General features: G+C 42.2%; 1 pseudogene; it reads right to left on the bottom strand.

Moving 5' to 3' along the window:
• LOC112238027 overlaps window positions 1–17,999 on the bottom strand; it is an 88,994-nt pseudogene that overhangs the window by 8,051 nt on the left and 62,944 nt on the right.

Raw genomic sequence — 17,999 nt, forward strand, 5'->3', positions numbered from 1 at the left:
AAAGACAACAGAGTCAAGGTATTGGAGTGGCCATCACAAAGCCCTGACCTTAATCCTATAGAAAATGTGTGGGCAGAACTGAAAAAGCGTGTGCGAGCAAGGAGGCCTACAAATCTGACTCAGTTACACCAGCTCTGTCAGGAGGAATGGGCCAAAAGTCACCCAACTTATTGTGGGAAGCTTGTGGAAGGCTACCTGAAACATTTGACCCAAGTTAAACAATTTAAAGGCAATGCTACCAAATACTACATTCACATTCTTAAAATGAAGTGGTGATCCTAACTGACCTCAGACAGGAAATTTTTACGAGGATTAAATGTCAGGAATTGTGAAAAACTGAGTTTAAATGTATTTGGCTAAGGTGTACATTAACTTACGACTTCAACTGTAGCTGCACAGTCAATGAGTCAGCAGAAACAGCAGTTTACTGTGTGTGTGTGTGTGTGTGTGTGTGTCTGTGTATGTGTGTGTGTGTGTCTGTGTGTGTGTGTGTATGTGTGTGTGTGTGTGTGTGTGTGTGTGCACTTACAGAGGAATCTTCAGAGCAGGAAGCTATTATGTTTTCAAAGAAGGGATTCCATTTGATGTCCAGGACATTGCCTTGGTGGCCACACACTTTGGGGTGGTGGGGGTCGATACGGCCCGCCTGAAACGGAAGGACAAACATACTGATCATATATTGAGGAAAGAACAGACATCAATGGCATTCTATCACCATTACTGATATGTACATGACTATGTATTTTCCAAATGATGACATATAGGCCAATATGTCAAGGTCATTTATTTATCTTTATTTAACTAGGCAAGTCAGTTAAGAACAAATCCTTATTTACAATGACGGCCTACCCTGGCCAAACCCAGACGACACTGGGCCAATTGTGTACCACCCAATGGGACGCCCAATCACAGCCAGTTGTGATTACAGCCTGGAATTGAGCCAGTGTCTGTAGTGATGCCTCTTGCACTGAGATGCAGTGCCTTAGACCGTTGCACCACTCGGGAGCCCTCAGAGGGCACCTTTGAGTAACACCAGCCATGTAAACAGTTAACACTGCCCTACATATGTCAAGGTCAGAGGTCACCACTTAGTAACACTAGCCATGTAAACAGTTAACACTGCCCTACATATGTCAAGGTCAGAGGTCACCACTTAGTAACACTAGCCATGTAAACAGTTAACACTGCCCTACATATGTCAAGGTCAGAGGTCACCACTTAGTAACACTAGCCATGTAAACAGTTAACACTGCCCTACATATGTCAAGGTCAGAGGTCACCACTTAGTAACACTAGCCATGTAAACAGTTACCACTGCCCTACATATGTCAAGGTCAGAGGTCACCACTGAGTAACACTAGCCATGTAAACAGTTAACACTGCCCTACATATGTCAAGGTCAGAGGTCACCACTTAGTAACACCAGCCATGTAAACAGTTAACACAACCCTACATATGTCAAGGTCAGAGGTCACCAGCCATTAGTAACACCAGCCATGTAAACAGTTAACACAACCCTACATATGTCAAGGTCAGAGGTCACCACTTAGTAACACTAGCCATGTAAACAGTTAACACTGCCCTACATATGTCAAGGTCAGAGGTCACCACTTAGTAACACTAGCCATGTAAACAGTTAACACAACCCTACATATGTCAAGGTCAGAGGTCACCACTTAGTAACACTAGCCATGTAAACAGTTAACACAACCCTACATATGTCAAGGTCAGAGGTCACCACTTAGTAACACTAGCCATGTAAACAGTTAACACTGCCCTACATATGTCAAGGTCAGAGGTCACCACTTAGTAACACTAGCCATGTAAACAGTTAACACTGCCCTACATATGTCAAGGTCAGAGGTCATGTCAAGGTCAGAGGTCACCACTTAGTAACACCAGCCATGTAAACAGTTAACACTGCCCTACATATGTCAAGGTCAGAGGTCACCACTTAGTAACACCAGCCATGTAAACAGTTAACACAACCCTACATATGTCAAGGTCAGAGGTCACCACTTAGTAACACCAGCCATGTAAACAGTTAACACAACCCTACATATGTCAAGGTCAGAGGACACCACTTAGTAACACTAGCCATGTAAACAGTTAACACAACCCTACATATGTCAAGGTCAGAGGACACCACTTAGTAACACCAGCCATGTAAACAGTTAACACAACCCTACATATGTCAAGGTCAGAGGACACCACTTAGTAACACTAGCCATGTAAACAGTTAACACTGCCCTACATATGTCAAGGTCAGAGGTCACCACTTAGTAACACTAGCCATGTAAACAGTTAACACTGCCCTACATATGTCAAGGTCAGAGGTCACCACTTAGTAACACTAGCCATGTAAACAGTTAACACTGCCCTACATATGTCAAGGTCAGAGGTCACCACTTAGTAACACTAGCCATGTAAACAGTTAACACAACCCTACATATGTCAAGGTCAGAGGTCACCACTTAGTAACACTAGCCATGTAAACAGTTAACACTGCCCTACATATGTCAAGGTCAGAGGACACCACTTAGTAACACTAGCCATGTAAAGAGTTAACACTGCCCTACATATGTCAAGGTCAGAGGTCACCACTTAGTAACACCAGCCATGTAAACAGTTAACACAACCCTACATATGTCAAGGTCAGAGGACACCACTTAGTAACACTAGCCATGTAAACAGTTAACACAACCCTACATATGTCAACGTCAGAGGACACCACTTAGTAACACCAGCCATGTAAACAGTTAACACAACCCTACATATGTCAAGGTCAGAGGTCACCACTTAGTAACACCAGCCATATAAACAGTTAACACAACCCTACATATGTCAAGGTCAGAGGTCACCACTTAGTAACACCAGCCATGTAAACAGATAACACAACCCTACATATGTCAAGGTCAGAGGACACCACTTAGTAACACTAGCCATGTAAACAGTTAACACTGCCCTACATATGTCAAGGTCAGAGGTCACCACTGAGTAATACTAGCCATGTAAACAGTTAACACTGCCCTACATATGTCAAGGTCAGAGGTCACCACTTAGTAACACTAGCCATGTAAACAGTTAACACAACCCTACATATGTCAAGGTCAGAGGTCACCACTTAGTAACACTAGCCATGTAAACAGTTAACACTGCCCTACATATGTCAAGGTCAGAGGTCACCACTTAGTAACACTAGCCATGTAAACAGTTAACACTGCCCTACATATGTCAAGGTCAGAGGTCACCACTTAGTAACACTAGCCATGTAAACAGTTAACACTGCCCTACATATGTCAAGGTCAGAGGTCACCACTTAGTAACACCAGCCATGTAAACAGTTAACACTGCCCTACATTTGTCAAGGTCAGAGGTCACCACTTAGTAACACTAGCCATGTAAACAGTTAACACTGCCCTACATATGTCAAGGTCAGAGGTCACCACTTAGTAACACCAGCCATGTAAACAGTTAACACTGCCCTACATATGTCAAGGTCAGAGGTCACCACTTAGTAACACCAGCCATGTAAACAGTTAACACTGCCCTACATTTGTCAAGGTCAGAGGTCACCACATAGTAACACCAGCCATGTAAACAGTTAACACTGCCCTACATATGTCAAGGTCAGAGGTCACCACTTAGTAACACTAGCCATGTAAACAGTTAACACAACCCTACATATGTCAAGGTCAGAGGTCACCACTTAGTAACACTAGCCATGTAAACAGTTAACACTGCCCTACATATGTCAAGGTCAGAGGTCACCACTTAGTAACACTAGCCATGTAAACAGTTAACACAACCCTACAAAATGTATTGGATAATTTGATGACCCCAGTCAAATAGCGTCTCTTTAAAACGTTCACCCTTACAGAGAAATGTTGACTTAGTTTAACTGAACCCTTGGGGTGCTGATAAAACATGATGAACGTGTACTGATGCTGTAACACTGTGTACGTGTACTGATGCTGTAACACTGTGTACGTGTACTGATGCTGTAACACTGTGTACGTGTACTGATGCTGTAACACTGTGTACGTGTACTGATGCTGTAACACTGTGTACGTGTACTGATGCTGTAACACTGTGTACGTGTACTGATGCTGTAACACTGTGTACGTGTACTGATGCTGATAAAACATGATGAACGTGTACTGATGCTGTAACACTGTGTACGTGTACTGATGCTGTAACACTGTGTACGCGTACTGATGCTGTAACACTGTGTACGTGTACTGATGCTGTAACACTGTGTACGTGTACTGATGCTGTAACACTGTGTACGTGTACTGATGCTGTAACACTGTGTACGCGTACTGATGCTGTAACACTGTGTACGTGTACTGATGCTGTAACACTGTGTACGTGTACTGATGCTGTAACAACACTGCTGTAACACTGTGTGTACTGATGCTGTAACACTGTGTACGTGTACTGATGCTGTAACACTGTGTACGCGTACTGATGCTGTAACACTGTGTACGTGTACTGATGCTGTAACACTGTGTACGTGTACTGATGCTGTAACACTGTGTGTACTGATGCTGTAACACTGTGTACGTGTACTGATGCTGTAACACTGTGTACGTGTACTGATGCTGTAACACTGTGTACATGTACTGATGCTGTAACACTGTGTACGTGTACTGATGCTGTAACACTGTTTCCCAGCTGATCCTTCAATCACCAAACAAACTCAACCCTTGGCTGTTAAAGTCAATCAACATGAACACAATGCAGCCGAGAAATACACATTGAAGAAATAACATAATTTCCTTTGTTTTGAAGAACCAGGGACAACCAAAGGATTGTTATTGCAATGTGCCTCTACGTCCACAGGGAGGCGCTGGATTAGCAGACTTGGATGGATCATGGCTGAGACCTCTCCATGTTGGTCATGATGTCATGAATGTTTGATGTCACTTCAATCCACTGACCTCCTTCTTATTTCCTCAGAGACATATGGCTGAGAGCTTCAGGCCATGCCTGAGTGGAACTGGCTGTGTGTGTGTGTGTGTGTGTGTGTGTGTGTGTGTGTGTGTGTGTGTGTGTGTGTGTGTGTGTGTGTGTGTGTGTGTGTGTGTGTGTGTGTGTGTGTGTGTGCGTGCATTTTTATTGTCACGTTCTGACCTTTATTTCCTTTGTTTTGTCATTATTTAGTATGGTCAGGGCGTGAGTTGGGGTGGGCAGTCTATGTTTGTTTTTCTATGATTTGGGTATTTCTATATTTTGGCCTAGTATGGTTCTCAATCAGAGGCAGGTGTCATTAGTTGTCTCTGATTGAGAATTATACTTAGGTATCCTGGGTTTCACTGTGTGTTTGTGGGTGATTGTTCCTGTCTCTGTGTTTGCACCAGATAGGGCTGTTTTGGGTTTTCACGTTTCTTGTTTTATTAGTTTGTTCATGTGTAGAGTCTTTATAAATTAAACATGAATAGAAACCACGCTGCATTTTGGTCCGCCTCTCCTTCAAGTCAAGAAAACCGTTACATTTATATTTATATATACAGTGCATTCACATCAAATCAAATCAAATTTATTTATATAGCCCTTCGTACATCAGCTGATATCTCAAAGTGCTGTACAGAAACCCAGCCTAAAACCCCAAACAGCAAGCAATGCAGGTGTAGAAGCACAGAAAGTATTCAGACCACTTGACTTTTTCCACATTTTGTTACGTTACAGCCTTATTCTAAAATTGATTATATTTTTCCCCCTCGTCAATCTACACACAATACCCCATAATGACATAGCAAAAACATTTTTTTACACATTTTTGCAAATGTATTAAAAATAAAAATCTTAAATATCACATTTACATAAGTATTCAGATCCTTACACAGTACCTTGTTGAAGCACCTTCTCGAAGCCACTCCTGCATTGTCTTGGCTGTGTGCTTAGGGTCGTTGTCCTGTTGGAAGGTGAACCTTCACCACAGTCTTAGGTCCTGAGTGCTTTGGAGCAGGTTTTCATCAAGGATCTCTCTGTATGTTGCTCCGTTCATCTTTCACTCAATCCCGACTAGTCTCCCAGTCCCTGCCACCGAAAAACATCCCCACAGTATGATGCTGCCACCACCATGCTTCACCGTAGGGATGGTGCCAGGTTTCCTCGAGACGTGACGCTTGGCATTCAGGTCAAAGAGTTCAATCTTGGTTTTAGCAGACCAGAGAAGCTTGTTTCTCATGGTCTGAGAGCCTTTTGGCAACCTCCAAGAGGGCTGTTATGTGCCTTTTACTGAGGAGTGGCTTCCGTCTGGCCACTCTACTACAAAAGCCTGATCACTGCCAAAGGTGCTTCAACAAAGTGCTGAGTAAAGGGTCTGAATACTTATGTCAATGTTTTATTTCAGTTTTTATTTGTAATACATTTGCAAACATTTTTAAAAAGCAGTTTTTTCTACGTCATTATGGGGCATTGTGTGTAGATTGTAGAAGTAATTTTTCTATTTTATAAATCAATTTTAGAATAAGGCTGTAATGTAACAAAATGTGAAAAGTCAATCGGTCTGAATACTTCCCGAATGCACTGTATATCCTGTTTGTGTGTTTGTGTGTGTGTGTGTGTGTGTGTGTGTGTGTGTGTGTGTGTGTGTGTGTGTGTGTGTGTGTGTGTGACAAACCAAGGGCGGCATTCATAACTTGGAGTATCCTTTTCATGGCAGTACAAGTCCCTCCCCAGGCTTTTCAGAAAAAGAGTCCAATCTCGACAGCTTCCCAACAGTACAACTTTACCAACTATTCTCAATTAGTGTGTAATTTACTAATGTAGACTTTCTTCCAGAGATTTCTTCTATTAGCTAAACTCATCATCTCCTGTTTGATTTCCCATAGGTCCTCAATACTCAACAGACATGTCAGATGTCAGTTTTAATCAGAAATATTCATTACTCATTAGCTGAGGGAAAGTGGGCAACACATCTGATCACATATTAAAACAAAGCCTGATATCATCTTGTAGAAGCATGTTGGGCCTCAGTGTAAATCTTATAGGATTATGCCATTAATAAATCGGTTATGGAATTCGAAGTCTTTGAATATTAATAAATAGAGGACAAAGGAGGGCACCAGGCAGACGCCAGGGTGAATCTGGATCACAATTCTGAGATGGTGTGAATGAGCCCTTGGGTTGAACCAGGCCCTCTGGGCATTCAGTGCACTGGTTGGTTCCCTTTAAGGGTTAAAGACAAAACACTTCCAATTACAGACCTTCTCATGATGTCATCTGGCAACAGCCACACAACACATTATCACCAGAGACTCTCTAACACAGGGCTGTTATAACCTGCTGTGTTCACCAGAGACTCTCTAACACAGGACTGTTATAACCTGCTGTGTTCACCAGAGACTCTCTAACACAGGGCTGTTATAACCTGCTGTGTTCACCAGAGACTCTCTAACACAGGGCTGTTATAACCTGCTGTGTTCACCAGAGACTCTCTAACACAGGACTGTTATACTCTGCTGTGTTCACCAGAGACTCTCTAACACAGGGCTGTTATAACCTGCTGTGTTCACCAGAGACTCTCTAACACAGGACTGTTATACTCTGCTGTGTTCACCAGAGACTCTCTAACACAGGACTGTTATACCCTGCTGTGTTCACCAGAGACTCTCTAACACAGGGCTGTTATACCCTGCTGTGTTCACCAGAGACTCTCTAACACAGGACTGTTATAACCTGCTGTGTTCACCAGAGACTCTCTAACACAGGACTGTTATAACCTGCTGTGTTCACCAGAGACTCTCTAACACAGGACTGTTATACTCTGCTGTGTTCACCAGAACTCTCTAACACAGGACTGTTATAACCTGCTGTGTTCACCAGAGACTCTCTAACACAGGACTGTTATAACCTGCTGTGTTCACCAGAGACTCTCTAACACAGGACTGTTATACTCTGCTGTGTTCACCAGAGACTCTCTAACACAGGACTGTTATACTCTGCTGTGTTCACCAGAGACTCTCTAACACAGGGCTGTTATACCCTGCTGTGTTCACCAGAGACTCTCTAACACAGGACTGTTATAACCTGCTGTGTTCACCAGAGACTCTCTAACACAGGACTGTTATAACCTGCTGTGTTCACCAGAGACTCTCTAACACAGGACTGGAGTACCCTGCTGTGTTCACCGGAGACTCTCTAACACAGGACTGGAGTACCCTGCTGTGTTCACCAGAGACTCTCTAACACAGGACTGGAGTACCCTGCTGTGTTCACCAGAGACTCTCTAACACAGGACTGGAGTACCCTGCTGTGTTCACCAGAGACTCTCTAACACAGGACTGGAGTACCCTGCTGTGTTCACCAGAGACTCTCTAACACAGGACTGGAGTACCCTGCTGTGTTCACCAGAGACTCTCTAACACAGGACTGGAGTACCCTGCTGTGTTCACCAGAGACTCTCTAATACAGGACTGGAGTACCCTGCTGTGTTCACCAGAGACTCTCTAACACAGGACTGGAGTACCCTGCTGTGTTCACCAGAGACTCTCTAACACAGGACTGGAGTACCCTGCTGTGTTCACCAGAGACTCTCTAACACAGGACTGGAGTACCCTGCTGTGTTCACCAGAGACTCTCTAACACAGGACTGGAGTACCCTGCTGTGTTCACCAGAGACTCTCTAACACAGGACTGGAGTACCCTGCTGTGTTCACCAGAGACTCTCTAACACAGGACTGGAGTACCCTACTGTGTTCACCAGAGACTCTCTAACACAGGACTGGAGTACCCTGCTGTGTTCACCAGAGACTCTCTAACACAGGACTGGAGTACCCTACTGTGTTCACCAGAGACTCTCTAACACAGGACTGGAGTACCCTACTGTGTTCACCAGAGACTCTCTAACACAGGACTGGAGTACCCTACTGTGTTCACCAGAGACTCTCTAACACAGGGATGTTATACCCTGCTGTGTTCACACTTAGACACACAGCAACTCTACACACTGATAGGGAAACAAATGCAAACACACACACACACACACACACACACACACACACACACACACACACACACACACACACACACACACACACACACACACACACACACACTGATTGGTGAGAAACACAAACACACCATTAAGTACATTCTCTTTATACATGTTTACATAATATCTGTAGAACTAATACCTTAGATTCACCTGGTTACATCATATCTGTAGAACTAATACCTCAGATTCACCTGGTTACATCATATCTGTAGAACTAATACCTTAGATTCACCTGGTTACATCATATCTGTAGAACTAATACCTTAGATTCACCTGAAGTTTACATCATATCTGTAGAACTAATACCTCAGATTCACCTGGTTACATCATATCTGTAGAACTAATACCTCAGATTCACCTGGTTACATCATATCTCTAGAACTAATACCTCAGATTCACCTGGTTACATCATATCTGTGGAACTAATACCTCAGATTCACCTGGTTACATCATATCTGTGGAACTAATACCTCAGATTCACCTGGTTACATCATATCTGTGGAACTAATACCTCAGATTCACCTGGTTACATCATATCTGTGGAACTAATACCTCAGATTCACCTGGTTACATCATATCTGTAGAACTAATACCTCAGATTCACCTGAAGGTTACATCATATCTGTAGAACTAATACCTCAGATTCACCTGGTTACATCATATCTGTAGAACTAATACCTCAGATTCACCTGAAGGTTACATCATATCTGTAGAACTAATACCTCAGATTCACCTGGTTACATCATATCTGTAGAACTAATACCTCAGATTCACCTGGTTACATCATATCTGTAGAACTAATACCTCAGATTCACCTGAAGGTTACATCATATCTGTAGAACTAATACCTCAGATTCACCTGGTTACATCATATCTGTAGAACTAATACCTCAGATTCACCTGAAGGTTACATCATATCTGTAGAACTAATACCTCAGATTCACCTGAAGGTTACATCATATCTGTAGAACTAATACCTCAGATTCACCTGAAGGTTACATCATATCTGTAGAACTAATACCTCAGTTTCACCTAGTTACATCATATCTGTAGAACCAATACCTCAGATTCACCTGGTTACATCATATCTGTAGAACTAACACCTCAGATTCACCTGAAGGTTACATCATATCTGTAGAACCAATACCTCAGATTCACCTGGTTACATCATATCTGTAGAACTAACACCTCAGATTCACCTGAAGGTTACATCATATCTGTAGAACTAATACCTCAGATTCACCTGAAGGTTACATCATATCTGTAGAACCAATACCTCAGATTCACCTGGGGGTTACATCATATCTGTAGAACTAATACCTCAGATTCACCTGAAGGTTACATCATATCTGTAGAACTAATACCTCAGATACACCTGAAGGTTACATCATATCTGTAGAACTAATACCTCAGATTCACCTGAAGGGTACATCATATCTGTAGAACAATACCTCAGATTCACCTGAAGGTTACATCATATCTGTAGAACTAATACCTCAGATTCACCTGAAGTTTACATCATATCTGTAGAACTAATACCTCAGATTCACCTGAAGGTTACATCATATCTGTAGAACTAATACCTCAGATTCACCTGAAGTTTACATCATATCTGTAGAACTAATACCTCAGATTCACCTGGTTACATCATATCTGTAGAACCAATACCTCAGATTCAACTGGTTACATCATATCTGTAGAACCAATACCTCAGATTCACCTGGGGGTTACATCATATCTGTAGAACCAATACCTCAGATTCACCTGAAGGTTACATAATATCTGTAGAACTAATACCTCAGATTCACCTGAAGGTTACATAATATCTGTAGAACTAATACCTCAGATTCACCTGAAGGTTACATAATATCTGTAGAACTAATACCTCAGATTCACCTGAAGGTTACATAATATCTGTAGAACTAATACCTCAGATTCACCTGAAGGTTACATCATATCTGTAGAACCAATACCTCAGATTCACCTGAAGGTTACATAATAGTTGACAACTCAACCAAATGTAAATCAAAAGTAGACGTTGAAATGACATCTGTGCTCAGTGGGATCTCTCTCTCCACAACGCCTGAATCTACCCAGCATGGCAGTGGGGGTGGATTTTCCCATGGTTAAACTGTGACTGGTGACATCATTTTGCCTACCATACTTCTTCTACTCATGTTTTTCCCTTCTTCCCTGTACGAGAGTCATAGCCTCTGTATGCTATTTCCATTCCACTACTCCAGCCCTACTGACATATTTTATTTGAATTATTTTATTTCCCCTTTGTTTAACCAGGTAGGCTAGTTGAGAAGAAGTTCTCATTTGCAATTGCGACCTGCCCAAGATAAAGCATAGCAGTTCGACACATACAACAACACAGAGTTACACATGGAGTAAAACAGACATACAGTCAATAATACAGTAGAAAAATAAGTCTATATACAATGTGAGCAAATGAGGTGAGAAGGGAGGTAAAGGCAATAAAAAAGGCCATGGTGGTGAAGTAAATACAATACAGCAGGTAAAACACTGGAATGGTAGATTTGCAGAAGGTGAATGTGCAAAGTAGAAAGACTGGATAGTATAGCATTTGTGTATTTATTTATAATAATGTGTAGTATTTCATAAAACAAGGCAGAGTTCAGGTGATGCACACAATATTGCTCCTGTATGTCTGTGTGTAATGCTGTGAACATATTCATAGACTCAAAATCAAAACCAGATTTGTAAGCCAATGAATAACAGCCAACAAATGCTATTACAACCATAACACTGCATTTTCAGACAGGTGTTGTGGACGGATTGTGTATCAAACAGGTGGTTGTTTAGGTTTTCTTCTTAGCCAGCCATTAGATGACATTACCTTAGTCAATAACCAGAATGAATGTTGACTGAATTATTTGTTTTCTGCTTTTTAACAAAAGACAGGACCTGTTCTGACAGAAGAAGGCTATTTTAATTATACATTCTTAACTAACTCTTCTTTGAAAAGATATAGTAGCTTTATGTACATTTTTTGTAAATACAGATACCCAGATATTTATAAGTGTGGACACGATCAATGAGGGCACCGTCCAAAGTAGGTATGTATTAATCATCAGATACATTTTCACATGATTTGGAAAATAACATATACTTGTTTTTACCTGCATTAAGTAACCATTTCAGTTCAACAAAAGTGTTCTGCAGGGCAATAAAGACAGATTAAAGCTCTGATAGAGTCTGGTCAGCTGTGGGGGCAATAGCATGCACCACAGTGTCATCTGCATTCAGGTGACAAGATTGTTAATGTGTGAAAAGAACAGGACCGAGAATCAATCCCTGTGGGACTCTATGTTACATCCAGAAAACCTGATTTAACAGCATCAGTAAACGCACACTGTATTCTGTCCTTTAACACAGTTTCAAACCAGCCTGGTCATGTGATCAATTGATGAAAGCCTTTGAATAAGTAATGCGCAATCCACAGTGTTGAAGGCTTTAGACAGGTCAAAAAAAAGGTCTGCACAATGTGTTTTCTCATCCAAACAATTAAAGACATCATTTAAAACCAAAGAAGTATCAGAGATGGTGCTATGACCTGGTCTGGAACCTGACTGGTGTACATTTAGAATACATTTCATTGTTATAAAATATCTAAACTGAGTATTTACCAAGGATTCTAGAATCTTTGCTGGGCAATAGAGTTTGGAAATGGGACTATAATTATTTAGGTCATACGGGTCAACACTTTTGTGAAGGGGGAGTATATGAGCCGCCTTTCAGACCCTGTGGATAGTACTTAGAAATAAATGTAGGGTTAAAAATACGTGTTGGAGATTCTGCAATCAGACGAGCAGAAAGCTGCTTCGAGGAGGGCTGCGAAAGTAGCCCAAGTAGCATGGGAAAGTAGCCCAAGTAGCATGGGAAAGCAGCCCAAGTAGCATGGGAAAGTAGCCCAAGTCTTACACCGAAACACATGAGCCAATTATGAGGCAATCGAACAGATAAAAGCCATGAGCTCAGCCAGATGAATTACAACACAGTAAGCTGAATGACTGGATACCCCATAACAAAAGAGCCATTGATGCCTGATCCAAGTGAAAGCTGTAGAATGCTTTGGGACCATGACAGGGACAGGGTGGGGCATTCTAGGTAGTGTAGTATAACTTGGCATGAGGTGGAAAGAGAGGGACCATGACAGGGACAGGGTGGGGCATTCTAGGTAGTGTAGTATAACTTGGCATGAGGTGGAAAGAGAGGGACCATGACAGGGACAGGGTGGGGCATTCTAGGTAGTGTAGTATAACTTGGCATGAGGTGGAAAGAGGTGGAGGGACCATGACAGGGACAGGGTGGGGCATTCTAGGTAGTGTAGTATAACTTGGCATGAGGTGGAAAGAGAGGGACCATGACAGGGACAGGGTGAGGCATTCTAGGTAGTGTAGTATAACTTGGCATGAGGTGGAAAGAGAGGGACCATGACAATAAAGAATGGAAGATCTTGGAGCAGAGCGGTCTTGTTCACAACTTGTCCCATCAAAGACCATCGTTGATGGAACTAACAACTAACGACAATGAGAAATCCCTCATAACTGCCAATATGGTATTAATACGGTGTATCTGCAACATTTTAATGGAGTGGCTTTCATATTTCACCATATTTCACCTGGTGAAAATGCAGAAACTGATGTATCTATGCCTTCTTCTCTCCTATTCAATAAATAGCTGTCAAATACTAGAGCAGAAAATTCCCCACAGTGGTTTTCCATTATAGTGTGTGTCCCACCCTTTTCATTCCTATAACTGCTTTTCCTAATTAGAATATTGGTTCTGCATCTCTGCAGTATTTTTACACCCTGTACCAGCTGCAGGTCTCATTCTTGTACCCTGGTTTGGACTCTATTCCACTACTACAAATGAAACAACATTGGCAGGGTAGCCTAGTGGTTTGAGCATTGGGCTAGTAACGGAAAGGTTGCAAGTTCAAATCCTCTGAGCTGACAATGCCCTGGTGAGAGAGCAAATGTTCTTGTGAGATGAAATCCCACATCATTAGCTCATTGTTATGGTTGTATCCTGAAAACATCTTAAACAAACGCAAATGCAGCTACTTTGTTGTTATTCTGGCTACACTGTTTGATGTGACTGTGTTAGCTAAAGTTGTCTAGCTAGCAAGCAAGGGATAAGAATGTTTCCAGCCATCATGGCAACAGAACATTTAGAACAAACGACTGGATCGTGTCCATAGATTTAGAACAAAAATACTTAACTACTGGGTCGCGTCTCTGGCAACCGAACCGATAGAATGAAAGACCAGCCGGCTTGGGTAGCAACCCTAGATTTGTGTTGGGGGTATATCCCGTGGAAGGATGAAATGGTATGAATAAATTAATAAAAATATATATTTTTATGAAAATATGTCAATCATTGTTTGAATATGTTGGTACCCGTATTGTATAATTGTGATAATGCCCTTGAAGCAGGAGTTTGGAGGATATATTGACACGGTTTGGCGGCCCTTGACTTCATCTCTGGCCTAACAACACCCGTGCCAATATATCCTCCCAACACCGGCCTCTCTGGCATCATCGTTTAAGGAGATGATGGGTCTCAATCACATCCTCTCTTTGAGACCAATCAAAACTGTTATTAGGCCTAATGGCTCTAAATCCCAAATCACTTATCAACACCAATCTTATTGATCTAATTGGACAAATATGTTTTCTAGAGTAGCATCAGTTGTTGTCAGGGTATACAGATGATGTCACTCATTGTTTAGTATGAAACCCATCTGCACCCTGGGATATAAAAGACCAACTACTATTTACTGAGTCCTGTCTCCTCAAGACAGACTTTGCCAAGATACTTCCACTGCTTCTGGCTGCAAAGCCTTTTATCCAGAGTGCAGGCCAAATCAAACTGTTACCAGAGGGCAGAGAGTTCAGGTCTTGATATGGTAATTCAGCAAGATGCTGTTATCCAAAGCAACTTTCTGTTAACATACAGTATATGTTCTATGAGTGACTTAAAGCCCAGCTTTGGTGTGGCACGCACTATGTGTGGTGTGGCAATGGCACGCACTATGTGTGGTGTGGCAAGCACTATGTGTGGTGTGGCAATGGCACGCACTATGTGTGGTGTGGCACTATGTGTGGTGTGGCAAGCACTATGTGTGGTGTGCAAGCACTATGTGTGGTGTGGCAAGCACTATGTGTGGTGTGGCAAGCACTATGTGTGGTGTGGCACTATGGCAAGCACTATGTGTGGTGTGGCAAGCACTATGTGTGGTGTGGCAAGCACTATGTGTGGTGTGGCAAGCACTATGTGTGGTGTGGGCACAAGCACTATGTGTGTGTGGTGGCAAGCACTATGTGTGGTGTGGCAAGCACTATGTGTGGTGTGGCAAGCACTATGTGTGGTGTGGCAAGCACTATGTGTGGTGTGGCAAGCACTATGTGTGGTGTGTGGTGGTGTGGCAAGCACTATGTGTGGTGTGGCAAGCACTATGTGTGGTGTGGCAAGCACTATGTGTGGTGTGGCAAGCACTATGTGTGGTGTGGCAAGCACTATGTGTGGTGTGGCAAGCACTCTGCTCCAATCAACTGAAGCAGTTACATTTTACATTTCCCCCATTGATGCTTTTTATTTTACCAGGCAAGTCAGTTAAAGAACAAATTCTTAATATCAATTAGGGCCTAGGAACAGTGGGTTAACTGGTCTAGGAACAGTGGGTTAACTGCCTTGTTCAGGGGTAGAAATACATTTTCGTACCTAGGGCACTGTTCACAATCACTTCAAACTGAAGCTGGATCTACAGAAAACTGGCTGCATTTCGTGTTTTTCTATGGACATTTGTTCGTATATATCCATCAACATTTGTCTGATTCATGAGTTCGACTGGCTAAGGAAAGCTGCCATCCTGTCTGTCTCGTCCCGACTCCTGACACGTTCACTCTGTGTGGTATACCATGGGACAGCTGGAGATCAAAATTCTATATTGAAACAATGTTGCAAATGTCAGAGAGACAGACAGCAAGATTATTACAGATCTCTGCTGTTGAAAACCAGATGCTCATCTAAAAGACATGGGAGATAATGTTGCATCTGCCTGGGCAGATGAGACAGTGGATTGGTCCAGTGGTCCAGTCAGGTGGAACAGAGTAAATAGGCATTTTAACGTCATAGATTTAGCCGGTGGTAGTTACTGGAATAGACACCGGCTGGAATGCGGTTTTAACCAAACAGCATCCAGGATTAGAGCCACCCGGTGTATAAGTAGTAAATATATATACAATCACACAACACAGTATTATCCTAACTCCATGTTAAACCTAAAGGTGAGTGTTCAAAGCTCTCCAGAAAAGGTTTGCTTTGTAGAACAGTAAAACATAAATATCATACGTCATCCAAATGTATTTCCAGTAATCATTGGAATCATTAATGAAAACCAGACTCCTCTTCAGGTAAAATCAACATTTTCCCTCCACAGTCCATACTTTTAAGGTCTTTGAAAGCTACACATTTTCCATTACAACAATGTCCTTCAGGATATTTAAGTGCAAGTCTTGCGTACCATTGTTAGCTACAATGTTGGATTTGGTATCTGGTTGAGGAGTATGGGGTTGGCACTGGTCTTTACAGGGTTAGGGTTGGCACTGGTCTTTACAGGGTTAGGCTTAGGGTTGACACTGGTCTTTACAGGGTTAGGCTTAGGGTTGGCACTGGTCTTTACAGGGTTATATTAGGAGTCAATCACACCGCACCACATGTGTGGTGATCGTTGTTACGTAAAATGGCTGCCGTGGCACCTCCCAAATGGGCACTACACATTGGTGGTGGAAGGGGTGAAACAATGTCATGTGCTTTGACTTTGAGAAAAGGACAACCTAAAGTGCAAAAATACAAATCATTCTCAGAGTAGATGTTTCAGAGAGATATGCAGCCCAGAGAACGTAATGCCTCACTGTTGGCCTGCTGCCATGGTTACCTGGGAAACAGGGATAACGATAAAGGACCCTCCACCGGCACTCTCCGTGACGATGGCCAGGAACTTGGCATTGACGGCACAGAAGTGGTTGTCATGGACGTTCTTGGTGATGGGAATGCCGTCAAAGCAGTGCTCCCGGTTGGCCACTTTGCCGTAGACGTTTCGAAACTTGGAGCTTCGGTATGTCGGACGCCATGACATCTGATGGAGAAGAGATGGAGAGATATTAAGGAGGGAAGTTCAGAAAGGAGTTTCTGCAATACCAGCACTGGGCTGTATTGAAGGCACCAGTTAGTTGCTGTTTTATCATGTTCAATGTGCTGACATGGTGGTTTTCTGGTTACTGTATATGCTGATCCATGTGAGCAGAAGGTCAGCTGATTAGTTGACAGGTTAGTGGGCATTCATGGTTAATAGCTTAGATCAACCGGCTGGTTGAACATAATTATGGATTATTTTAGATTTAGGGAAAAAACACAAAATGATCATACCACCTTAGAGTATTAAAGGAAAACGCCACCAAAAAAGTATATTTTGGTATTTTGGTCCATTGTTAAAATAGTCCCAAAATGTTTTGATGGTCAGCTATCAACTTTCAAAATATAGAAATCATCTCTGTGTGATGCATTTTGTATCATATGACGCAAAACGCATCATCATATGGTGATGATTTCTGTATTTTGAAAGTTTTATATCTTGAAAAAATGATTGCTGAAAAGCTAAACATTTTGAGATTATGTCAACAATGGACTAATGAAACAAATACCAAAATATTGTTTTTGGGTGGAATTCTCCTTTAACTTCGAGATTGCTGTTCCAAAATCCCTAGAGAAACCCCCATTAGTAAAGATAATAAAGAGGAGTGTTGCTGTTCCAAAATCCCTAGAGAAACCCCCATTAGTAAAGATAATAAAGAGGAGTGTTGCTGTTCCAAAATCCCTAGAGAAACCCCCATTAGTAAAGATAATAAAGAGGAGTGTTGCTGTTCCAAAATCCCTAGAGAAACCCCCATTAGTAAAGACAGTA

Source organism: Oncorhynchus tshawytscha, unplaced genomic scaffold, assembly GCF_018296145.1.
Source record: "Oncorhynchus tshawytscha isolate Ot180627B unplaced genomic scaffold, Otsh_v2.0 Un_contig_13882_pilon_pilon, whole genome shotgun sequence".
NCBI lineage: Eukaryota > Metazoa > Chordata > Actinopteri > Salmoniformes > Salmonidae > Oncorhynchus > Oncorhynchus tshawytscha.